The 25,574-nt window shown below is 48.5% G+C and overlaps 1 protein-coding gene across 5 annotated transcripts in view; it reads left to right on the top strand.

The window, feature by feature from the left end:
• The window catches only part of gpd2 (glycerol-3-phosphate dehydrogenase 2 (mitochondrial)), a 442,371-nt gene that overhangs the window by 193,422 nt on the left and 223,375 nt on the right, over nucleotides 1-25,574 (top strand). Inside the window, exon 1 of one of the 5 annotated variants that reach the window (XM_072475162.1) lies at nucleotides 18,700-18,817. The exons of 2 other annotated variants lie outside the window; for them this stretch is intronic. The gene's annotated coding sequence lies outside the window, so the exon portion shown is untranslated. Of the gene's footprint in view, nucleotides 1-18,699; nucleotides 18,818-25,574 lie in introns of those variants that run through there. 2 more of the 5 variants (XM_072475170.1, XM_072475179.1) reach the window with 2 other exon arrangements.

The raw sequence follows: 25,574 nt of genomic DNA, 5'->3' as shown, positions 1-25,574 counted from the left end.
CCCCCCCCTGTCGATTAGCCATCCCCTTTTTCCAGCTCCTCACCTGGTTCCCACGCAGCTGTGTCCCCCCCAGACGGTGCCCCCCCGCCCACCCCACCCCATTCCGGCTCCCCCCTCTCCCCAGCAGCAGCAACCCAGTAACTCCCCCCTCCCACCCCCCCCCCCCCGCTAGATCCCCCACTAGCGTAGTTACACCCCCCATGTTGCTCCCAGAAGTCAGCAAACTCTGGCCGACCTCGGCTTCCCCCCGTGACCTCGGCTCGCACCGTGCGACGCCCCCTCCTTCCTGCTTCCCTATTCCCGCCATGATTATCATAGCGCGGGAACAAAGCCCGCGCTTCCCTTTTGGCCCCGCCCCCCCATGGCCAACACCCCATCTCCTCCACCTCCCTTCCTCCCTCCACCACCACCTGTGGAAGAGAGAAAAGTTACCACATCGCAGGATTAATAACATAAAACTCATCTTTCCCCCCCCTTTTCCCCCCTCTTCGCCCCCCATACTCGCCCCACCACTTTGTTTCAAACGTTCTTTTTTAATAACCCGCTTATTCCAGTTTTTCTTCCACAATAATCGTCCAGGCCTCATCCGCCGTCTCAAAGTAGTGGTGCCTCCCTTGATATGTGACCCACAGTCTTGCCGGTTGCAGCATTCCAAATTTTATCTTCTTTTTGTGAAGCACCGCCTTGGCCCGATTAAAGCTCGCCCTCCTTCTCGCCACCTCCGCACTCCAGTCTTGATATACGTGGATCGCCGCGTTCTCCCACTTACTGCTCCGAGTTTTCTTTGCCCATCTAAGGACCATCTCTCTGTCCTTAAAACGGAGGAATCTCACCACTATGGCTCTAGGAATTTCTCCTGCTCTCGGTCCTCGCACCATCACTCGGTATGCTCCCTCCACCTCCAGCGGACCCGCCGGGGCCTCCGCTCCCATTAACGAGTGCAGCATCGTGCTCACATGCCCCGACGTCTGTTCCTTCTGCACCTTCAGGAAGACCAAGAATCCTTAAATTATTCCTCCTCGCGTTATTCTCCAGCACCTCCAGTCTTTCCACACATCGTTTATGGTGTGCCTCGTGCATCTCCGTCTTCACCACCAGGCCCTGTATATCGTCGTCGTTCTCGGCAGCCTTTGCCTTCACGACCCGAAGCTCCCGCTCCTGGGTCTTTTGCTCATCCTTTAGCCCTTCGATCGCCTGTAATATCAGGGCCAACAGCTCCTTCTTCATTTCCTTTTTAAGTTCTTCCACGCAACATTTCAAAAACTCTTGTTGTTCAGGGCCCCATGTTAAACTGCCACCTTCCGTCGCCATCTTGGTTCTTGCTTGCCTTCCTTGCCGCTGCTCCAAAGGATCCACTGCAATCTGGCCACTTCCCTCTCCTTTTTCCATCCGTTTCCAGGGGGGATTCCCTTCTGGTTTACCACACAGTGCTTCTAGCCGTTAAAATTGCCATTGGGGCTCTTATTAAGAGCCCAAAAGTCCGTTCCACCGGGAGCTGCCGAAACGTGCGACTTAGCTGGTCATCGCCACACCCGGAAGTCGCATTGGCACAATTAACAAAACCATATCTCAAGAAATCATCTTTATACTGCTTTGTTCCTGATTTAAGATTTTCTTTCCAGGGAATGTAGGCTGTTTACCAAAGGCCCTGCAACTCTGTACAGATCTAACACTAGCTCTGCTCTGCCCTGCTGTGCTCTCTCCTGAGCAGATCTCTCCAGCAGATTCCGAGATCCTGGCTAGTAGGTACACTGCCTATTTGTGTCCCTGGCTGTCTCTTACTTGTAACAAAACAATCCACCTCCACAGTCCTCTTGCCTTGCTTGCTAGAATAGGAGAAACTCTCCTCTGTGATTTTGCAGCAAAAGCACGTACGTACAGGGCGCTTGGCCTGTATGTATGTGCAGGGTACGTGATTGATTTGATTTGATTTGATTTATTATTGTCATATGTATTAGTATATCGGTTTCTTGCATGCTGTACAAACAATGCATACTGTACATAGGAAAGGAAGGAGAGACTGCACAATATCAAGTTACAGTTATAGCAAGGTGTAGAGAAAAGATCAACTTAATACAGGGTCGGTCCATTCAAAAGTCTGATGGCAATAGGGAAGAAGCTGTTCTTGAGTCGGTTGGTACGTGACCTCAAACTTTGGTATCTTTTTCCTGACAGAAGAAGGTGGAAGAGAGTATGTCCGGGGTGCTTAATTATGCTGGTTGCTTTTCCGAGGCAGCGGGAATTGTAGACAGAGTCAATGGATGGGAGGCTGGTTTGCGTGATGGATTGAGCTACATTCACAACCTTTTGTAGTTTCCTGCGGTCTTGGGCAGAGCAGGAACCATACCATACAACCAGAAAGAATGCTTTCTATAGTGCATCTGCAGAAGTTGGTGAGAGTCGTAGGTGACATGCAAAATTTCCTTAGTCTTCTGAGAAAATAGAGTCGTTCACTGACCTGCTAAGTAGACCTGCTCTCTGTTACCATTTATGGCTGGAAGACTACATGCAGCCTCATTCCGTTCTCAATTTGAAAGCCGGTAGTGGCCATTGGGCACTTCTCCCAGGATCAAGACCATCTCGGGAATGCCGCGACTGATTGTTATGCGACCCTTCTGACACCTGCCCCTGACCCATCTGTGGGTCGCGGCCTTCACTTTGAAAAACTCTGCTCCATAGTGAAGACTGATGCAAAGTACTTGTTCAATTAGTCTGCCATCTCCTTATTTTCAATGATTAATTCTGCTCACTTTCTACAGGACCAGTGCTCACTTGCTTCTTTTTAAAATATTTTCAGAAAATGCATCTTTATCTTATGCAGCAGCCTTTTGGGCGGCACCTTATCGAATGCCTTCTGGAAATCCAGATAAACCACATCCACCCGTTCCCCGTTGTCCACCGCGCTCAAAATGTCCTCAAAGAATTCCACTAAATTAGTCATTCATGTCCTGCCTTTCATGAACCCATGCTGCGTCTGCCCAATGGTGCCCACGGCGCCTGTTCATGTACACAGAGGAAGAATTCAGAATGTCCAATTCACCTAAAAAGCTCATCTTTTGGGACTTGTGGGAAGAAACCGGAGCACCCGGAGGAAACCCACTACAGACTCCTCACAGGCAGTGACCAAAGTCAGAAATCGAACCCAGGTCCCTGGCGCTGTGAAGCAACAGTGCTAACCACTGTGCTACCGTGTCTCCTATGAACTTAGGTCAGCCCTCTCTATTGTTTAATACCATCATTAACTAACAGAGCCAACCCCCACCTTTTCCTCACTTCCTGACTTTCCTAAATGTCTTGCAACCTATTATTATGCAGGTCCCAATCCAAGTCCTTTTGTAGCTATGTCTCTGTAATAGCTATCAAATTGTACTTATTTATTTGTGTTCTCTCAGTTCATCTACTTTTTCTGAATGCTATGTGCATTCAGATAGAACCTTTAGTTTTATCCGTTTATTCTTTTTATAACCTCTCGTCTCCCCTGTTGTTTTACTGTTAGATTTGTATTCTCTATTCCTTCCTGTCACAGTCTGTTTTTCATTTCCCTTTCGCCTTGTCTCTACTCTTTGATTAACCACATCTTCCCAAATTTTATCCCTCGACTCCACTACTTAGTTCAAAACCCTCTCTCCTTCCCTAGTTATGCGGCTTAGAGAGCATCGGTTCAGGTGTAGACCGCCTGAATGGTCCAAATCACACTTTCCCCAGTACTGGTGCCAGTGCTCCACCAACCAGAACCCACCTCTCCCACACCAATCCGTGCATTCATCTCTCGAATTGGATTTGTTTTATGACATTTTGTACATGGTTCAGTTAATAATCTAGAGATCATGACCTTTGAGGTTCTGCCTTTTAATTTGGTGCCAAGCTCCACATACCGACTATGCAGAACCTCCTTCTTTGTCCTGCCGATGTCAGTGGTACCTACAAGGACCACGTCAACTGGGCCTCCTCTCTCCCACTGCAAGTTACCCTTCAGTCCTGAGCAGATATCCCGAACCCTGGCACTGGGCAGGCAACATATCTGGGCTCACGCTCTTTGCCGCAGAGAATGGTGCCAATCCCTCTGACTATATCATTCCCTAGCTCCCACTACAATCCTAGCCGTGATGTGGAGATGCCGGCGTTGGACTGGGGTGGGAACAGTAAGAAGTCTTACAACACTAGGTTAAAGTCCAGCAGGTTTGTTTCGAATCACTAATGAAGCAGCTCCTTCCTCAGGTGAATCCTAGTAACTCCTCCCTCTTGAAAGTCTTCCTGTTCCACAGAGCCAGTTAGCTCATCCACCCTGCAGCCCCTATTCTTATCCAACCAAACTGAAAATACCTCAAACGTGTTGGACAATTGCAAGGGCTGAGGCTCCATCATTCCTGCCAATTAGGTCCACTCACCTGCCTCAGTTGCAGTCACAAACTGCTGTCCCTGACTACTGACCAATTCAAAAGACCCTACCCTAAGGGCTGTGACCGCCTCCTGGAATAAAGTGTAAAGTGACAAGGCAACAATCCCCTCCCTGATGCACTGCGGTCTCTATAAGTTGACTTCCAGTTCAGTAACTCAGAGCTGAAGTTCCTGCAGCTGCAATCACTGACTGAGATGTGTTTGTCATGGATCACACTGATATCCAGAAGCGCCCTCATCTTGCAATCGCCGCCTATCATCTGCATTTCCATCTCCAAAATGTGCGAATAAATCAATAACTAAGTAATTTATTTACAATTAATAAAGCCTTCATCTCCCAATAGGTTTTGGCACTGCCAGTAAACTTTACAATACTGATAAAACAATACAGTACAACACTGATAAAAACACACTGATAAAGCTTACAGATTCTGATAATACCAATTATTGATTTACCTGCTCCTTCTGCTGCACCAACATGGAAATCAAATACTGGAGGCTGAAAAAGAGTAGAAGAAAAATAGTACCTCCTACCAGGCCATTACCGAATGTCTCACTCGTCGTACGTTACAACTTGCAGTAAACCTTAACTAAAGCACCTCTTTCCCATTATGCACCAAATTCCCATTTTGAACCAAATTCCCAACTGATCTTGGTATCTACCTCACTCAGGCCCTCTCACTGAGCAACAGGCTCCTCTCACTGATGGCGCACCTCTTACTCAACATCCAATATCCTCAGTATGGAGGCATTGGTTATGGTTAATGAGCTATGTTGGGTGGGCCGCAACATGTATCTGCCTGACACAAGACTTCCAAAACATGCTCTCTATCCAAGCTTCATCATGGCAAGCTCTTACCAGGAGGGAAGAGGACATGCTTCAGGGATGTCCTCAAAGCTTCCTTGAAAAATGCAACATTCCCACCGATTTGTTGGAATCTCTTGCTTGAGGCCACCCACACTGGAAAAGAAGCATCTGTGAAGCTGCCAAACATTTTGAACATCTCAGACAGGCCCAGGTTGAAATCAAGCCCCAACAGTGGAAGGAGCGTACCAGGTTCCGAACATGCCACCCACCCATCTCATCACACACTGCTTGCACCACCTGTGGCAGAGTTGTGGATCCAGTGTTGCGCTTTTTAGTCACCACAGAACGCACAACCCAGAGTGGATCCCAAGAGACTGCCTAAGAAAAGAATCCATGATGTGTAGAGTACCTATTGGACTTTAACCTGGTGTTGTAAGACTTCTTACAAAGAAAAGAAGTACCAATGACGATCCTGGTCTGAACTGGGATCTTGCCCTGTTGATGATTTTCGAACCAGTTTGGCTCATTGATAAAATATAAAGGAAAACATCCAGAGATTTATTCCTCCAATAGGCTTAAAGTAAAAGTATGGATTTTCCAGTTGAACAAGCAACAGGAGGCATGTACCAATACCATTATAAGGTGCATGATTTTAACTGACTGAAGACACTTTGTGATATGGTGGGCACCAGGATGGAAGGGGATAAGGGGCTGGAGGACTCTAGGTTTCTTACGTTAGGTTTCAGTAAGAAGTCTTACAACACCAGGTTAACGTCCAACAGATTTGTTTTGAATCACTATCTTTCAGAGCGCAGCTCCTTCATCAGGTGAATCCATTCACCTGACGAAGGAGCTGCGCTCCGAACGCTAGTGATTCTAAACAAACCTGTTGGACTTTAACCTGTTGTAAGACTTAGTAAGACTTAGTACAGTGCCCACCCCAGTCCAACGCATCTCCACGTCATGGTTTGGTTTTAGGTTAGCTATCTCAGCCCCAATAGGGAAGATGGGAAGAGGAGGAAGCAGTCTGTGCAGGGATCCCCTGTGGTCGTTCCTCTCAAAAATAAGTATACCGCTTTGGATACTGTTGGGGGGGATTACCTAGCAGGGGTAGGCTGCAGTGACCGGGTTTCTGGCACGAGGTCCGGCTCTGGGGCCCAGAAGGGAAGGGGGGAGATTAGGAGAGCACTAGTTATAGGGGACTCAATAGTTAGAGGTATAGACAGGCAGTTCTGTGGGCACGGGCTCGGATGGTTTGTTGCCTCCCGGGTGCCAGGGTCCATGACGTCTCGGATCGTGTCTTCAGGATCCTTAAGGGGGAGGGGGAGCAGCCAGAAGTCGTGGTGCACATTGGTACCAACGACGTAGGTAGGAAAAGGGGTGCGGATGTAATAAACGAGTTTAGGGAGTTAGGCTGGAAGTTAAAAGCCAGGACGGACAGAGTTGTCATCTCTGGTTTGTTGCCGGTGCCATGTGATAGCGAGGTTAGGAATAGGGAGAGAGTGCAGTTGAACACGTGGCTGCAGGAATGGTGTAGGAGGGAGGGCTTCAGGTATTTGGATAATTGGAGTGCATTCTGGGGAAGGTGGGCACCTGTACAAGCATCTGAACCAGAGGGGCACCAATATCCTGGGAGGGAGGTTTTTTAGTACTCTTCGGGAGGGTTTAAACTAATTTGGCAGGGGAATGTGAGCCGGATTTGTAGTCCAACAACTAAGGTAACCGATGTTCAGGACGTCAAAGCGTGTAGTGAGGCCGTGGGGAAGGTAACACTGACAAAGGAGAGTACTTGCAGGCACTGAGATGGGTTGAAGTGTGTATACGTCAAAGCAAGAAGCATCAGGAATAAGGTGGGTGACCTTAAGGCATGGATCAGTACTTGGGACTACGATGTTGTGCCATCACAGAAACTTGGATAGAAGAGGGGCAGAAATGGTTGTTGGAGGTTCCTGGTTCTCGATGTTTTAATAAGATTGGGGAGGGTGGTAAAAGAGGTGGGGAGGGGATGGCATTGTTAATTAGAGATAGTATAACAGCTGCAGAATGGCAGTTCGAGGAGGATCTGCTTACTGAGGTAGTATGGGTTGAAGTCAGAAATAGGAAAGGAGCAGTCACCTTGTTGGGAGTATTCTATAGGCCCCCCAATAGCAGCAGAGATGTGGAGGAACAGATTGGGAAACAGATTTTGGAAAGTCACAGGGTAGTAGCCATGGGTGACGTCAACTTCCCAAATATTGAGTGGAAACTCTTTAGATCAAATAGTTTGGATGGGGTGGTATTTGTGCAGTGTGTCCAGGAAGCTTTTCTAACACAGTATGTAGATTGTCCGACAAGAGGGGAGGCCATATTGGATTTGGTACTTGGTAATGAACCAGGACAAGTGATAGATTTGTTAGTGGGGGAGCATTTTGGAGATAGTGACCACAATTCTGTGACTTTCACTTTAGTAATGGAGAGGGATAAGTGCGTGCAACAGGGCAAGGCTTACAATTGGGGGAAGGGTAAATACGATGCTGTCAGACAAGAACTGAAGTGCATAAGTTGGGAACATAGGCTGTCAGGGAAGGACACAATTGAAATGTGGAACTTGTTCAAGGAACAGATACTACATGTCCTTGATATGTATGTCCCTGTCAGGCAGGGAAGAGATGGTCAAGTGAGGGAACCATGGTTGACAAGAGAGGTTGAATGTTTTAAGAGGAAGAAGGAGACTTGCGTAAGGCTGAGGACACAAGATACAGACAGGGCGCTGGAGGGATACAAGATATCCAGGAGGGAACTGAGGAAAGGGATTAGGAGAGCTAAGAGAGGGCATGAAAAATCTTTGGCGGGTAGGATCAAGGAAAACCCCAAGGCCTTTTACACATATGTGAGAAATATGAGAATGACTAGAGAGAGGGTAGGTCCGATTAAGAACAGTAGCAGGAGATTGTGTATTGAGTCTGAAGAGATAGGAGAGGTCTTGAACGAGTACTTTTCTTCAGTATTTACGAATGAGAGGGGCCATATTGTTGGAGAGGACAGTGTGAAACAGACTAGTAAGCTTGAAGAGATACTTGTTAGGAAGGAAGATGTGTTGGGCATTTTGAAAAACTTGAGGATAGACAAGTCCCCCGGGCCTGACGGGATATATCCAAGGATTCTTATGGGAAGCAACAGATGAAATTGCAGAGCCGTTGGCAATGATCTTTTCGTCCTGTCAACAGGTGTGGTACCAGGGGATTGGAGAGTGGCAAATGTCGTGCCCCTGTTCAAAAAAGGGAATAGGGATAACCCTGGGAATTACAGGCCAGTTATCTTACTTCAGTAGTAGGCAAAGTAATGGTAGGGTACTGAGGGATAGGATTTCTGAGCATCTGGAAAGACACTGCTCATTAGGGATAGTCAGCACGGATTTGTGAGGGGTAGGTCTTGCCTCACAAGTCTTATTGAATTCTTTAAGGAGGTGACCAAGCACGTGGATGAAGGTAAAGCAGTGGATGTAGTGTACATGGATTTTAGTAAGGCATTTGATAAGGTTCCCCATGGTAGGCTCATGCAGAAAGTAAGGAAGCATGGGATAGTGGGAAATTTGGCCAGTTGGATAACGAACTGGCTAACCGATAGAAGTCAGAGAGTGGTGATGGATGGCAAATATTCAGCCTGTAGCCCAGTTACCAGTGGCGTACCACAGGGATCAGTTCTGGGTCCTCTGCTGTTTGTGATTTTAATTAATGACTTGGATGAGGGAGTTGAAGGGTGAGTCAGTAAATTTGCAGACGATACGAAGATTGGCGGAGTTGTGGATAGTGAGGAGGACTGTTGTCGGCTGCAACGAGACATAGATAGGATGCAGAGCTGGGCTGAGAAGTGGCAGATGGAGTTTAACCCTGAAAAGTGTGAGATTGTCTATTTTGGAAGGACAAATATGAATGCGGAATACAGGATTAATGGTAGGGTTCTCGGCAATGTGGAGGAGCAGAGAGATCTTGGGGTCTATGTTCATAGATCTTTGAAAATTGCCACTCAAGTGGAGAGAGCTGTAAAGAAGGCCTATGGTGTGCTAGCGTTCATGAGCAGAGGGATTGAATTTAAGAGCCGTGAGGTGATGATGCAGCTGTACAAAACCTTGGTGTGGTATTATAGGTATTACGGTACCTGACAGGCTAAAGCACCATTGGTGGAAACTGTATGCTTTCTATTGGTAGTTTAAAAAGAAACACAGCTAAACACGTAAACTTAAATTAAACTAATTAATTAATTAGTGATGGCTGGTCAGGTGATGTGCTTGAGCTGCTTGATGTGGGAGCTGGCAGATCCCATTGCGAGCTGCAGCGACCACATCTGCAGTAAGTGTTGGCTGCTCGAAGAGCTCCGGCTCAGGGTTGATGAGCTGGAGTCAGAGCTTCAAACACTGAGGCACATCCGGGAGGGGGAGACTTACCTGGACACTGTGTTTCAGGAGACAGTTACACCTGTCAGAGTAAGTAGTTTAAATCCTGCCAGTGGCCAGGGACAGCAGGGTGTGACTGCAAGTCAGGCAGGTAAAGGGAACCAGCAGTCAGGAACTCAGGAGCCTCAGCCCTTGACCCTGTCCAACAGGTATGAGGCACTTGCTCCCTGTGTGGATGAAGAACAGGCCTGCAGGAAGGATGAGTCAGCTGACCAAGGCACCATGGTTCAGCAGGCCATTCAAGGGGCGGGAGTAAATAGGCAAGTTGTAGGGGATTCTATTATCAGGGGGACAGATAGTATCCTTTGTGAGCAGGACAAAGAGTCCCGCATGGTATGTTGCCTGCCCGGTGCTAGGGGGTGGGACATCTCTGACCGGCTTGAAAGGATACTGGAGAAGGAGGGGGAGGATCCAGTTGTTGTGGTCCATGTCGGTACCAACAACATAGGCAAGTCTAGAAAAGAGGACCTGTTTAGAGATTATAAAGAGCTAGGATTCAAATTAAAAAACAGGTCCTCAAGGGTCATAATCTCCGGATTACTGCCCAAGCCACGTGCAAATTGGCATAGGGAGGCAAGAATAAGGGAAGTTAACACGTGGCTGAAAGAGTGGTGTGGGAAAGAGGGGTTCCTTTTCATGGGACACTGGCATCAGTTTTGGGACAGGGGGGACCTATACCGTTGGGATGGTCTCCACCTGAACCGAGCTGGGACCAGTGTTCAGGCGAAAAGAGTAAATAGGGTGGTCAATAGGACTTTAAGCTAAAGATTGGGGGGGAAGGGAAAGTCAGGGAACCAAGAGGTGAAGTAATCAGTGGGAAGCGTAGCTGCTTAGGAATACAAAAAAGCACGAAAAGACAGAACTCAGGAGAGGTTACGATAGTCCCCATCCCACAAAATATGACACAGTGTATGGAAAGGCTCAGTAAACCAAGGTCCACCACACTAAGAAAACAAAAAGGGACGGTCAATAGAGAATTAAAGGTGCTATATTTAAATGCGCGCAGTGTACGGAACAAGGTAGATGAACTTGTGGCCCAGATTGTGACTGGCAGGTATGATGTGGTAGGCATCACAGAGACATGGTTGCAGGGGGTTCAGGACTGGCATTTAAACATCCAGGGATTCACAACCTATCGAAAAGACAGAGAAGTGGGCAGAGGGGGCTGGGTTGCCTTGCTAATTAGGAATGAAATTAAATCAATAGCACTAAACGACATAGGGTCAGATGATGTGGAGTCTGTGTGGGTAGAGTTGAGGAACCACAAAGGCAAAAAAAACATAATGGGAGTTATGTACAGGCCTCCTAACAGTGGTCAGGACCAGGGGCACAACATGCACCACGAAATAGAAAGTGCATGTCAGAAAGGCAAGGTCACAGTGATCATGGGGGACTTCAATATGCAGGTGGACTGGGTAAATAATGCTGCCAGTGGACCCAAGGAAAGGGAATTCATTGAATGTTTACAGGAGGGCTTTTTGGAACAGCTTGTGATGGAGCCCACGAGGGAACAGGCCATTCTGGACTTAGTGTTATGTAATGAGCCAGACTTGATTAAAGATCTTAAAGTAAGGGAACACTTAGGAGGCAGTGATCATAATATGGTAGAATTCAATCTCCAATTTGAAAGAAAGAAGGTAGAATCAGATGTAAAGGTGTTACAGTTAAATAAAGGTAACTACAGGGGCATGATGGAGGAACTGACGAATATCGACTGGGAGCAGAGCCTGTGGGAAAGACAGTAGAACAGCAATGGCAGGAGTTTCTGGGAGTAATTGAGGACACAGTACAGAGGTTCATCCCAAAGAAAAGAAAGATTATCAGAGGGGGGATTAGGCAGCCATGGCTGACAAAAGAAGTTAGGGAATGCATCAAAGCAAATGAGAAAGCCTATAATGTGGCAAAGAGTAGTGGGAAGTCAGAAGATTGGGAAGGCTACAAAAATAAACAGAGGATAACAAAGAGAGAAATAAGGAAAGAGAGGATCAATTATGAAGGTAGGCTAGCCAGTATATAGTAAAAGTTTCTTTAAATACATTAAAAACAAACGGGAGGCAAAAGTAGACATTGGGCCGCTCCAAAATGACGCTGGTAATCTAGTGATGGGAGACAAGGAAATAGCTGAGGAACTGAATAAGTACTTTGCGTCAGTCTTCACAGTAGAAGACATGAGTAATATCCCAACAATTCAGGAGAGTCAGGGGGCAGAGAGAGAGTCAGGGGGCAGAGTTGAATATGGTAGCCATCACAAAGGAGAAAGTGCTAGAGAAACTATGAGGTCTAAAAATTGATAAATCTCCGGGCCCAGATGGGCTACATCCTAGAGTTCTAAAGGAGATAGCTGAAGAAATAGTGGAGGTGTTAGTTATGATCTTTCAAAAGTCACTGGAGTCAGGGAAAGTCCCAGAGGATTGGAAAATCGCTGTTGTAACCCCCCTGTTCAAGAAGGGAACAAGGAAAAAGATGGAAAATTATAGGCCAATTAGCCTAACCTCGGTTGTTGGCAAGATTCTAGAATCCATTGTTAAGGATGAGATTTCTAAATTCTTGGAAGTGCAGGGTCGGATTAGGACAAGTCAGCATGGATTTAGTAAGGGGAGATCGTGCCTGACAAACCTGTTAGAGTTCTTTGAAGAGATAACAAATAGGTTAGACCAAGGAGAGCCAATGGATGTTATCTATCTTGACTTCCAAAAGGCCTTTGATAAGGTGCCTCACGGGAGACTGCTGAGTAAAATAAGGGCCCATGGTATTCGAGGCAAGGTACTAACATGGATTGACGATTGGCTGTCAGGCAGAAGGCAGAGAGTTGGGATAATAGGTTCTTTTTCGGAATGGCAACCGGTGGCGAGTGGTGTCCCGCAGGGTTCAGTGTTGGGGCCACAGCTGTTCTCTTTACATAGTAACGATCTAGATGACGGGACTGGGGGCATTCTGGCTAAGTTTGCCGATGATACAAAGAGGGGCAGGTAGTATGGAGGAGGTGGGGAGGCTACAGAAAGATTTAGACAGTTTCGGAGAGTGGTCCAAGAAATGGCTGATGAAATTCAACGTGGGCAAGTATGAGGTCTTGCACTTTGGAAAAAAGAATAGCGGCATGGACTATTTTCTAAACGGTGACAAAATTCATAATGCTGAAGTGCAAAGGGACTTGGGAGTCCTAGTCCAGGATTCTCTAAAGGTAAACTTGCAGGTTGAGTCCGTAATTAAGAAAGCAAATGCAATGTTGTCATTTATCTCAAGAGGCTTGGAATATAAAAGCAGGGATGTACTTCTGAAGCTTTATAAAGCATTAGTTAGGCCCCATTTAGAATACTGTGAGCAATTTTGGGCCCCACACCTCAGGAAGGACATACTGGCACTGGAGCGGGTCCAGCGGAGATTCACACGGATGATCCCAGAAATGGTAGGCCTAACATACGATGAACGTCTGAGGATCCTGGGATTATATTCATTGGAGTTTAGGAGGTTGAGGGGAGATCTAATAGAAACTTACAAGATAATGAATGACTTAGATAGGGTGGACGTAGGGAAGTTGTTTCCATTAGCAGGGGAGACTAGGACCCGGGGGCACAGCCTTAGAATAAAAGGGAGTCATTTTAGAACAGAAATGAGGAGAAATTTCTTCATCCAGAGAGTAGTGGGTCTGTGGAATTCATTGCCACAGAGGGCGGTGGAGGCCGGGACGTTGAGTGTCTTTAAGACAGAAGTTGATAAATTCTTGATTTCTCGAGGAATTAACGGCTATGGAGAGAGCGGGTAAATGGAGTTGAAATCAGCCATGATTGAATGGTGGAGTGGACTCGATGGGCCGAATGGCCTTACGTCCGCTCCTATGTCTTATGGTCTTATAGAATGTATGATAGCTCCGCCCTGATAGGCAAGGTATAAGAACCCGTGCCGCCCCAGTCGCCTTCATTCTGTACCTGAGCTGCTGGGGGAAACATCTAGCTTATTAAAGTCTTCAGTTGGACTATAACCTCGCTTTAGTGGTCATTGATCGTGCATCAATTTAATAAGCTATTTTTTTTAAGAAGGATGGAGATCCGAATCAAGCTGGAGTGTCTGCAACTTAGCCCCCACGCGACGAACTCAGCGGCAATCTTTAAGCACTGGCTGGTGTGCTTTAAAGGGTATCTCGAGACGGCCGAAAACGCACCCACGGGAGAGCAGAAACTGCACGTCCTGCACTCAAGGGTGAGCCCGGAGATTTACACCCTTATCGAGGAAGCGGAAGACTTCAATGCAGCGATAGAGCTGCTAAAAGGACACTAGATTCGCCCGGTAAACCAGGTCTACGCCCGGCACCTGCTTGCAACAAGGTGACAAACCCCTGGGGAATCGCTGGAGGAATTCTACCGTGCACTCCTGGTGTTGGGCAGAAGCTGCGGCTGCCCGCAAGTTTCGGCGAGCGAACACACGGAACTCTTAGTCTGGGACGCTTTCGTGGCAGGTATGCTCTCGTCACAAATCCGCCAGCGCCTGTTAGAAAAGGAGACCCTGGGTCTCAGGGAGGCACGGGCCCTTGCAGGCTCCCTGGACGTGGCCTCCAGGAACGCCTGCGCTTACGTTCCCGACCGCGCGGCTGCCCCCTGGGCCACGTGGAACCCCTCCGCGGCCGACCCCGAGACTTCCCCATTCCCCCACAGGCCTGCGCTGCAAGGCGGCCTGGCAACCCTGAGGGACCCCACTGCTACTTTTGGGGGCAGGCAAAGCACCCCCGCCAGCGCTGCCCAGCCCGCACATCCACCTGCAAGGGATGCAGCAAAAAGGGCCATTTCGTGTGGGTATGCCAGGCCCGGACGGTTGCCGTGGCCTCCGGCGGCGAATGCGGACCACAACCACTAACTTCTCCACGGGCCCCGTGCGGCCAGCGGTCGCCGCCACCTTCATATCCCAGGGCCACGTGCGGACCCCGGGCGCCGCCATCTTGATCCGCGCACGCCACGTTGGAGGGATGGGTGCCGCCATTTTGTCCACCCCCAGCCATGTGCGACCAATGGGAGATGCCATCTTGGATGAACCCCAAGGATCCCAGCTCGGCTGACCACGCACTGCTCGAAGAGAACTCTCAACTGCTGCGACTAGCCTCGATGACTCTGGATCAGTCTCGGCCTCGAACACTCTCAACTGCTACGACGACCGTATTCATCAATGGGCACGAGACGTCCTGCCTAATCGACTCTGGGAGCACGGAGAGCTTCATACACCCTGACACGGTAAGGCGCTGTTCTCTCCTCATCCACCCCATTAATCAAAAAATCTCCCTGGCTTCCTGTTCATACTCAGTGGAGATAAAGGGGTTTTGTGTAGCAAACCTCACAGTCCAGGGAAGGGAGTTCAAAAATTTCCGTCTCTACGTCCTTCCCCACCTCTGCGCGGCTACACTCCTGGGTTTAGACTTCCAGTGTAACCTTCAAAGTCTGACCTTCCAATTCGGCGGCCCTATACCATCCGTTACTGTCTGCGGCCTTGCCCCAGATTGCAAACCCGTCACCACCAGGAGCAGAAGCTACAGTGCCCATGACCGGATCTTTATTAGGTCAGAGGTCCAAAGGCTACTGAGGGAAGCAGTCATTGAAGCCAGTAACAGCCCCTGGAGAGCTCAAGTAGTGGTGGTAAAGACCGGGGAGAAGCATAGGATGGTCATCGACTACAGTCAGACCATCACCAGGTTTATGCAACTGGACGCGTACCCTCTTCCCCGCTGATCCGACCTGGTAAACAGGATTGCGCATTATAAGGTCTTCTCCACGGTGGATCTCAAGTCCGCCTATCACCAGCTCCCCATCCGCCCTAGTGACCGCAAATGCACTGCCTTTGAGGCAGATGGGAGGCTCTATTACTTCTTAAGGGTTCCCTTCAGTGTCACTAACGGGGTCTCGGTCTTCCAGCGCGAGATGGACCGAATGGTTGACCGGGACGGTTTACGGGCAACATTCCCGTATCTCGATAATGTCACCATCTGCGGCCATGACCAGCAGGACCACGACACCAACCTCCGAAAATTTCTCCAGACCGCTAAGATCCTTAACCTTACATACAACAAGGATAAATGCGTGTTTAGCACCGACCGTCTAGCCATCCTCGGCTACGTAGTGCGAAATGGAGTTATAGGCCCCGACCCTGAGCGCATGCGCCCCCTTATGGAGATCCCCCTCCCTCACTGCCCCAAGGCCCTGAAACGTTGCCTAGGGTTTTTCAGCTACTACACCCAGTGGGTCCCCAACTACGCGGACGAGGCCAGTCCCCTGATCCAATCCACAGCTTTTCCCCTGTCGATAGAGGTCCGCCAGGCCTTCAGCCGCATGTAAGCAGACATTGCAAAGGCCACGATGCACGCCATCGACGGGTCCCACCCCTTCCAAGTCGAGAGCGATGCGTCCGACGTAGCTCTGGCGGCCACCCTCAATCAAGCGGGCAGACCCGTCGCCTTCTTCTCTCGTACCCTCCATGCTTCCGAAATCCGCCACTCCTCAGTCGAAAAGGAGGCCCAGGCCATCGTCGAAGCTGTGCGACAATTAGAGGCATTACCTGGCCGGCAGGAGATTCACTCTCCTCACTGACCAACGGTCGGTTGCTTTCATGTTTGATAATGCACAGCGGGGCAAGATAAAAAACGACACGATCTTGCGGTGGAGGATCGAACTCTCCACCTAAAACTACGAGATCTTGTATCGTCCCGGGAAGCTAAACGAGCCTCCTGATGCCCTGTCCCACACATGTGCCATTGCACAAGTGGACCTCCTCCGAGCCCTCCACGGGGACCTCTGACACCCGGGGGTCACTCGCTTTTTCCATTTTGTCAGGACCCACAACCTGCCCTACTCCATTGAGGAGGTCAGGATATCCACCAGGGACTGCCAAATCTGCGTGGAGTGCAAACCGCACTTCTACCGACCAGAGAAAGCGCACCTGATAAAGGCTTCCCGTCCCTTTGAACGCCTCAGCATGGACTTCAAAGGCCCCCTCCCCTCCACCGACCGCAACACGTACTTCCTGAACGTGATTGACGAGTACTCCCGGTTCCCATTCGCCATCCCCTGCCCCGACATGACCGCAACCACCGTCATCAAGGCCCTCCATAGCATCTTTGCACTGTTCGGGTTCCCCGCTTACATACATAGTGATAGGGGGTCCTCCTTTATGAGCGACGAACTGCGTCAATTTCTGCTCAGCAAGAGCATCGCCTCGAGCAGGACGACCAGTTCCAACCCCAGGGGTAACGGACAGGTAGAGAGGGAGAACGGAACGGTCTGGAAGACCGTCCTACTGACCCTACGGTCCAGGAACCTCCCAGTCTCCCGCTGGCAAGAAGTCCTCCCGGATGCCCTCCACTCCATCCGGTCACTGCTTTGTACGACCACCAATCAGATACCTCACGAACGTCTCCTTGTCTTCCCCAGGAAGTCCTCCTCTGGGACCTCGCTCCCGACCTGGCTGGCAGCTGCCGGACCCATCCTGCTCCGAAAACACGTGCGGGCGCACAAGTCGGACCCGTTGGTCGAGAGGGTCCATCTGCTCCATGCTAACCCCCAGTATGCCTACGTGGCGTACCCCGACGGCCGACAAGACACGGTCTCCCCAGGAGACCTGGCGCCCGCTGGAACCCCACGCACATCCCAGCCACCAGTCCCACCCTCCCCTCCACCGCAGCACCTTACAGGAGGATCGGTCCTTCCGCCGGCCCAGTCTAGGCCCTCCCACCCACCGATGCCCCCCTCAGGCGCTCCCTTCCCAGGTCAACCGTTTTCCTTACCAGCGCCGTCTAGGGGTGGCGAAGCTGCCATGGAGATTGAAGCCACGCTCCCGGAGTCACAGATGACCGGAGTCACCACCGAAGCTCTGACGATCGCAGAGGACGACCAGGGTCCCCGATCGACTGATTGCTTCATTTTAATTGTAATCTGTAAATATAAACCATCAAATGTACATAGCTTTCAGAATTGTAAATAGTTACTAAACACTGTCCGGAGGTATTACGGTACCTCCATAACCATGTTGCTATGTTTTGTAGTTTCAGGCCACCTCCTCCGCCGGACTCTGTTTTAACAGGGGGTGAATGTGGTATTATAGGTATTACGGTACCTGACAGGCTAAAGCACCATTGGTAAGGCCACATTTCGAGTACTGTGTGCAGTTCTGGTCGCCCCATTTTAGGAAGGATATGGAAGCTTTGGAAAAGGTGCAGAGGAGATTTATCAGGATGTTGCCTGGAATGGAGAGTAGGTCTTCCGAGGAAAGGTTGAGGGTGCTAAGCCTTTTCTCATTAGAATGGAGAAGGATAAGGGGAGACTTGATAGAGGTTTATAAGATGATCAGGGGAATAGATAGACAGTCAGGGACTTTTTCCCCAGGTAGAACAAACCATTACAAGGGGTCATAAATTTAAGGTGATATAGGGGGATGTCAGAGGTAGGTTCTTTTCCCAGAGAGTAGTGGGGGCATGGAATGCACTGCCTGTGGAAGTAGTTGAGTCAGAAACATTAGGGACCTTCAAGTGGCTATTGGATAGGTACATGGATTACGGTAGAATGATGGGGTGTAGATTAATTTGTTCTTAATCTCGGACAAAAGTTCGGCACAACATTGTGGGCCGAAGAGCCTGTCCTGTGCTGTATTTTCTATGTTCTATGTTCTAATACCATTTCTGGCAGAGCGTGCACCCAATATTAAGACAGGAGAAATTGCATAGATCTTTCAGTAATTTGATTTGGAGGGTCTTACACATAGCAATGGGTTTCCATGTGTGGCAGGGATATACTGAAGAACCAAAACCCAACATTCTGATGATTGCACCCCTTAATGGCAAGACGTGCAGTGTAATTAGGGGCATTGGCTTACATAAAGGGATACATGCAACGATTGTGCCGTGACCAGCAGCAACCCCATTTCGGCCTCTATTGCAGGAATTACTGATAGGGCAGAGCGAGAAATAAGATGCAATTAAAGAAAACTCCCTCCCTGGCTCTGGTTGGTGCAGTCAGTGCGAAAGGCCGCCTCTATTCAAGTACAGCGCCGCAGTCCTGTTGGGCTATCCGAGCTGTCAATCTCAGTCGGACTGTGATCACGTAAACTGCTGGAAGCAAAGCCCAGCCCAGCCCAGCCTAGCCTGTTTTATTGGGGTGGAGATCGGACAATGTTCAGGAAATGCTGAAGGATAGCGACAGTGGAAATTGGTGAGTGCGCTGAATTGTTAAGGATAGACAGTTAAGGCGAGGGCAGGGAGGTGTCAATAAATCCCCAGTCTCACATCCTGCTTCCCTGAGCGGTGTTGGGTATCTTTGCACAGGTAAGGCCGGTGAAGGGCAGGGATGTTATCAGCATACTGAGTGTGCAACATGCTCCTTGTGCAATGCTGCCCGTCTGGGACCTGCAGTTATTTCTGAATTTTCTTCCTTTCTGCGTTAATCCAGAAGTTATATAAAGACCGCCCTCCGATTGTTGTTTCCCGACTTCTGAACCCCCCCCCCCCTTCCGTTGTTGGACGGAGTGTAAATCCCGCCCGCTGCCCCTGACTGGGGCCCTGGCGCCCCGAGCTTTGAGTGGCTGAAAGCGGTGTCAGTCTCGGCTGACAACACCATCTCCTCCCAGAAACCGAGCAAGTGGTTCGCAGCCTCTGAACGAGTTCCAGCGAAGTGTGGAGCCCGGGACAAGTATTGGGAGGCGAGGGGGAGTGTGCGTTTGGTAATTCGCTATGACAGAGTCATCCCGGCTCTTTTTGCCTCCTGTGCTATTTCCTACTTGCAAATCCTCCCCCCTCTTCTTTTTTCCCCAACAGATTCTCCATGGTTTCACCCCTCTGTAATCTCACCCATCCCACAACTTTCTTCAGGTACCTGTGTTTATCTCATTCTGGCCACTTCAGCATCCCTGATTTACCAGCTCCATCATTGGTGGCAGCACTTCCAATTGCCTAGGTCTTACTCAGGAATTCCCTCCCTAAATCTCTGCCTCTTGACCTACCTGCCCTCTTTGCAACTCCTCCTTTAAGACTGCCTGTTTGGCCAAGCTTTGGTTGTCTAACATATTATCTCCCTATGTGGCTCAGTGTCATGTTTAATAATGCTGCTGTGAAGCACATTGGGAAGTTGCATTACATTAACAGTGCTATATAAATATAAGTTGTTACCGGTGTATGTGGGTGAATTTGCGAAGTTTGGAGTTTCCTCCACATTTGCACCCAAAGATGCACACAACCTGGATGTAAACAAATTAAGTGGCTTAAAATATTGTGGAAATTTTAGAGTAAATGAATTGCATACATTTTTCATTCTTCCATAGGATGTGGGTATTATTGGCTGGGCTAGTGTTTGTTGCCCATCCCTGGTTACCTTTAAGAAGGTGGTGGTGAGCCACCTTCAATCGCTGCTGCCCTTGTGTTGGGCATGGAGTATCTGGCTCCAATGCCCTCATGGTCTGCTGCATGGTATCCCATTGAGCTGACAGCCTCTGTAGGCAGCAGGGCGCTGCTCCACTCGAAAGCCAGTGAAGCTGCAAAATCTTTCCCTAAATGGAGCTTTAATCAGCAACCTCTTGCTGGGGTACCATCCTAAACCGGCTCCCAATACTCCACACCCGTCTCCAAGCCCATCATCATGGGGCTTGGAAAATTCCGCTCAACGTTTCAGATCGATAACCTTTCATCACCCTGAAATGTTAACTCTTGTCTCTGACTCTGCACAGATGTTGCCAGTCAGCTGAGCATTTCCAGCAGTTTCTGTTTTTATAGAGTTTTAGCAGTTAGGGCATCATGAGCAACTCGGGCTTGGAGGGCCGAAGAACCTGTTCCTGTGCTGTACTTTTCTTTGTTCTTAATTACTTTGACAATTGAGAAGGTGGTGGCGAGCTGCCCCCTTGAACCACTGCAGTCCATGTGGTGTAGGTACATAGAGCTGTTAGGATGGGAGTTTCAGGATGTTGATCCAGTGACCGTGAAGGAACAGTGATATTGTTCAAAATCCGATTACTGTGTGGCTTGGTGGGGAATTTGCAGAGGTCATGCTCCCATGCATCTGTTTTTCCTTCCAGGTGGTGGAGAGTTATGGTTTGGAAGGTGGCGTAATGGTAGTATCGCTGTATTAGTAATCCAGAGACCCAGTGAAATGCTCTTGGGACCCGGGTTCAAATCCCACCTTGGTACAATTTGAATTCAGTAAAAGTCGGATGATGTCAATTGCCATAAAAACCTCTCTGGTTCATTAACGATCTTCAGGGAAGGAAATACAACATGTGACTCCAGACCCACAGCAATGTGGTTGACTCTTAAAAGCCACTCAGTTGAATAAAATCGCAATGAAGTCTGTAAAGAGGAATGAAGCTGGACAGACCATCGGGTATCAACCTAGGCACTGGAAATGACAAACGTAAGCCTGCCAATCCCTGAGAAGTTAATGTCTCAGACATCACGATCACTGACCGGGCAGTGTTTAGATAGATAGTTTTTTGAAGAATAAAGGGATTGAGGGTTATGGTGTTCGGGCCGGAAAGTGGAGCTGAGTCCACAAAAGATCAGCCATGATCTAATTGAATGGTGGAGCAGGCTCAAGGGGCCAGATGGCCTACTCCTGCTCCTAGTTCTTATGTTCTTATACTCAGCATAGGTGGCAACACCGTGGTATAAATCAGGAGGAAGTCCTCAACATTGACTCTGGACCCCATGAGGTTTCATGGCATCAGGTCAAACATGGGCAAGGAAACCTGCTGACTACATTACTTGGAGGAAGCACTGAGGGTGGCAAGGGCATAAAATGTACTCTGGATGGAGACTTCACTGTCCATCACCATGAGTGGCTCAGTAACACCATTTCTGACTGAATCCGAAAGGATATAGCTGCTAGACTTGCGGCTGGATTGCCCGTTTCAGGGACTATGTCCCCCACACCGTCGTGAAAACTGTGTCTTTTACGCCAGAAAAACTGGCGTCAGAAGGCCACAGATTCACTGCCTTGCAGGGGGCTAGCAGGCAGCTGCCGTGGAGCTTGCAGCTCTAGCTGCCGATTCGGCCCCCCACAGTTCCAGATCAGAGGCTGCGTACGGCGGTGGCCTCCAGCAGCCGTGCTCCATGGCAGACTCAGACCGCAAACCTGGACCGCGGAAATAGTGCCCCCAATCGGCCGCGCGCCCGACCCAGACCACTTGCTCAAAAATACCCCAGTCCGGAATGAGGCCCCCCATGTCCTCTGGCTCGCATCGACTGTGGCGGCTGTCGGGAATTCGGCCTGTCGGGGGCGTGGGTGGGGAATACCGGGGTGGGCATCTGGCACCAGCCTCAGGTGGTGGATACCGAGTGGGGAGTACACCGCTTTTTGGGGGGCAGAGAATCGCCAAACCGGCGCCTGTCCCGTTTTAATGCAGGAAACTGAATTCTCTGCCCCGTCGCCTAATGTGATTTCGCCATCGGGGTGCGGAGAATCCAGTCCTAGCTCTTTGGCAGGTGGTGAGGAAAGCAACAAGAAGGAAAAAAAGCATACTTGATCTCCAAACTGCCTGCCTCCGATGCATCTGCCCATAACCGTATCAGTAGGAGTGACCCCGCCCCCCCCCCCCCCCCCCCCGCCAGCACAGTCCTTGTTGAGACCAAGTCCTGTCTTCCATCACACTCTTGTCTTGTGCCTTGTAGATGGTAGACAGGCTTGGTGGAGCCAGAAGGTAAGCTATTCTCCACAAAATTCTGAGCCTCTGATCTCTTATTCATATGGCTGGTCCAGGTCAGTTTCTGGTCAATGGTAAACCCAAAATGTTGATTGTGAGGGATTCAACAATGCTAATGCTGTTGAATGGCAAGGGGAGATGGTTACATTCAGGCTTGTTGAGATGACTATTACTTCGCAGTTATGTGGTGCAAATGTTACTTGCCGCTTATGAGCTAAAGCCTGAAAGCTGCTCAGGCCTTGCTGCATTTGGGCATGTACTGCTTCAGTATCTGAGGAGTCATGAATGGTGCTGAACATTGTGCGTTCATCAGTAAAGATCCCCACTTCTGACTCTGATGGAGGGTCGGTCGAATGAAGCAGTTGAAGACTGAACCATCATCATCTTCCTTTCGGCTAGGTATGACTCTAATCAATGGAGGGTTTTTCCGTGATTCCCATTTGACTCTAGTTTTGCTAGGGCTCCTTGATACACTAGGTCAAATGCTGCTTTGACATTCAGGGCTGTCTTTCTTGCCTCCCCTCTGGAGTTCAGCTCTTTTGTCCATGTTTGAACCAAGGCTGTAATGAGGTCAGGAGCTGAATGACCCTGGTGGAACTCAAACTGAGCGTGTGAGCAGGTTATCGCTGTGTACGTGTCACTTGATAGCACTGTCGATAACACCTTCCATCACTTTGCTGACGGTTGAAAGCAGACTGATGGGGGGCGATAATTGACTCAGTCAATTTCTCCTGCATTTTTTGGACAGGACATATCAGAGTAATTTTCCAATTGCTGGGTAGATGCCAGTGTTGTAGCTGTGCAGGAAAGCTTTGCTAGGGGTGCAGATTATCAGTCCTACCACTGGAATATTAGGGCTGATTGCCTTTGCAGTAGGCAGTACCTTCAGCCATGGCTGAAGGTGATTACTGTACAGTTGAGTCTCTTCAATATTTTACAGGCAAACATACTAATTAGGAGCAGGAATAGCCCACTTGGCCCCTCGAGCCTACTCCGCCATTCAATAAGATCATGGCTGATTTGATTGTGATCTCTACCCCTGATGATCTTTCACCTCCTTTCATCAAAAGTCTATCTCACTCTGTGTTTAAAAATATCTAGACTGCTTCCACTGTTTGAGGAAGAGAGACACTCATGATCCTCAGAAAAAAAGTCTTCTAATCTCTGTCTTAAATGAGCAACCCCTTATTTTTAAGCAGTGACCACATTCTAGATTTCCCCCACAATAGAGTAGTGGAGGCATGGAATGCACTGCCTGTGGAAGTAGTTGAGTCGGAAACATTAGGGACCTTCAAGCAGCTATTGGATAGGTACATGGATTACGGTAGAATGATATAGTGTAGATTAATTTGTTCTTAAGGGCAGCACGGTAGCATTGTGGATAGCACAATTGCTTCACAGCATCAGGGTCCCAGGTTCGATTCTGGCTTGGGTCACTGTCTGTGCAGAGTCTGCACATCCTCCCCATGTGTGCGTGGGTTTCCTCCGGGTGCTCCGGTTTTCTCCCACAGTCCAAAGATGTGCAGGTTAGGTGGATTGGCCATGATAAATTGCCCTTCATGTCCAAAATTGCCCTTAGTACCCAAAACGGCCCAATATCGTGGGCCGAAGGGCCTGTACTGTGCTGTATTTTTCTATGTTCTAATAGGAAACATCCTCTCCACATCCACTTTGCCAATGCCCTTCAGGATCTTATGTTTCAATCAAGCCACCTCTTACTCTTCTAACATCCAGTGGTTACAAGCCTAGCCTGTCTAACCTTTCCTTATAAGACAACCTGCCCATTCCAGGTATTCGTTTAGTAAACCTTCTCTGAACTGCTTCCAAGGCACTTGAATCTTTTCTTAAATAAGGTGACCAGTACTCTACACAGTACTCCAGATGTGGTCTCACTAATCATGTGTACAACTGATGCTTGGCCTCCCTGCTTTTGTCATCCATTCCCCTCATTTATAAATGATATTCTATTAGCTCTCCTAATTACTTGCTGGCCTTTTGTGATTCATGCACTAGGACACCCAGATCTCTCAAGCTCTGCAGCCTCTCACCATTTAGATAATGTGCTGCTATGCCAAAATGGGCAAGTTCACATTTTTTCACGTTATAGCCCACCTGCCAATTCTTTTCCCACACTTCTCTATGTCCTCTTCAAGCATCTGTCTGTTCTCTTCACAACTTATTTTTCTACCTATCCTTGTGTCATAGCAACCAAACCTTTGGTTGTTCCATATCATTTATATAAATTGTAGAAAGTTGAGGCCCCAGCACTGATCCCTGTGGCACACCACTCGTTACATCCTGCTAATCCGAAAAATACCCCCAATGTTCTACCCATGCCAATAAGTTGTCCCCACCATGATCTCTTATCTTCCGCAATGACCTTTGATGTGGCACCTTCGGCAATAAACTTTGATGTGGCACCTTATCAACTGCCTTCTGGACAGTTCCCCTTTATCCACAGCACATGTGACTCTTTATAAAGATGATTTCCCTTTCACAAAACTCTGCTCGCTCTGCCTGATTGCTTAGAATTTTTCAAAGTGGTCTGCTATAACATCTTTAGTAATAGTTTCTAATATCTTCCTTACATCTATCCAGCAAACTCTCTTTGCTTTGCCGAATCTCCACCTATCTCACCCTTGACTCTCAAATGAGTATTCCCAGTTATGCTTGTTCTCATGGTTTTACAACATTGGAACCAGATTATCAGGATTCATTCTTGTGTTTTGCATTTTTTTTGCAAAATATTGGGGTTTTCAATGAATTTATAAAGCATAAATGCATATGTCATGTTGAAACTTGAATTTTGGCACATGTTGAAGAAATGTGCAGTGTGGATCAGTGCTTTCTTTCGGACTTCCTTGTTATTAGGATTTCTGATTGACGTCCATGAGGTTGGAAGGACACTTGACATCAACAAGTTGAGTGTGACTGGTGTACAACTTTCACAATGCACTCACAGAGAAAAGTCTAGGCTCAGATATGCAATGTTAGTTTAGAGTTTTTGGTGATATTCCAGTACAATGAATGCTTATGCCAGCATAGTCATGCAAGATCTTGCTAATACTAGTCTGACTTCTTAAAAAAAAAACACCTTTAGTAAATTGAAATTTCAGCAGAAGAAATAGCTTGCATATGTATGTGCTTCAGATGTCTCCGAGTAGTTTCATTCATATGTAAGTGCATATGCTCATCATTTGCCACATAAAGTCCTCCCACAAAAGGCAAACAGGTGAAGTAAGAACTCTGTTTTGGTGGTGTTGGTTGAATGAGAAATGTTGG

The sequence above is a fragment of the Scyliorhinus torazame genome, chromosome 2, assembly GCF_047496885.1.
Source record: "Scyliorhinus torazame isolate Kashiwa2021f chromosome 2, sScyTor2.1, whole genome shotgun sequence".
NCBI lineage: Eukaryota > Metazoa > Chordata > Chondrichthyes > Carcharhiniformes > Scyliorhinidae > Scyliorhinus > Scyliorhinus torazame.
The sequence above is the reverse complement of the archived record's forward strand: the minus strand, read 5'-3'. Positions and strand labels throughout refer to the sequence as shown.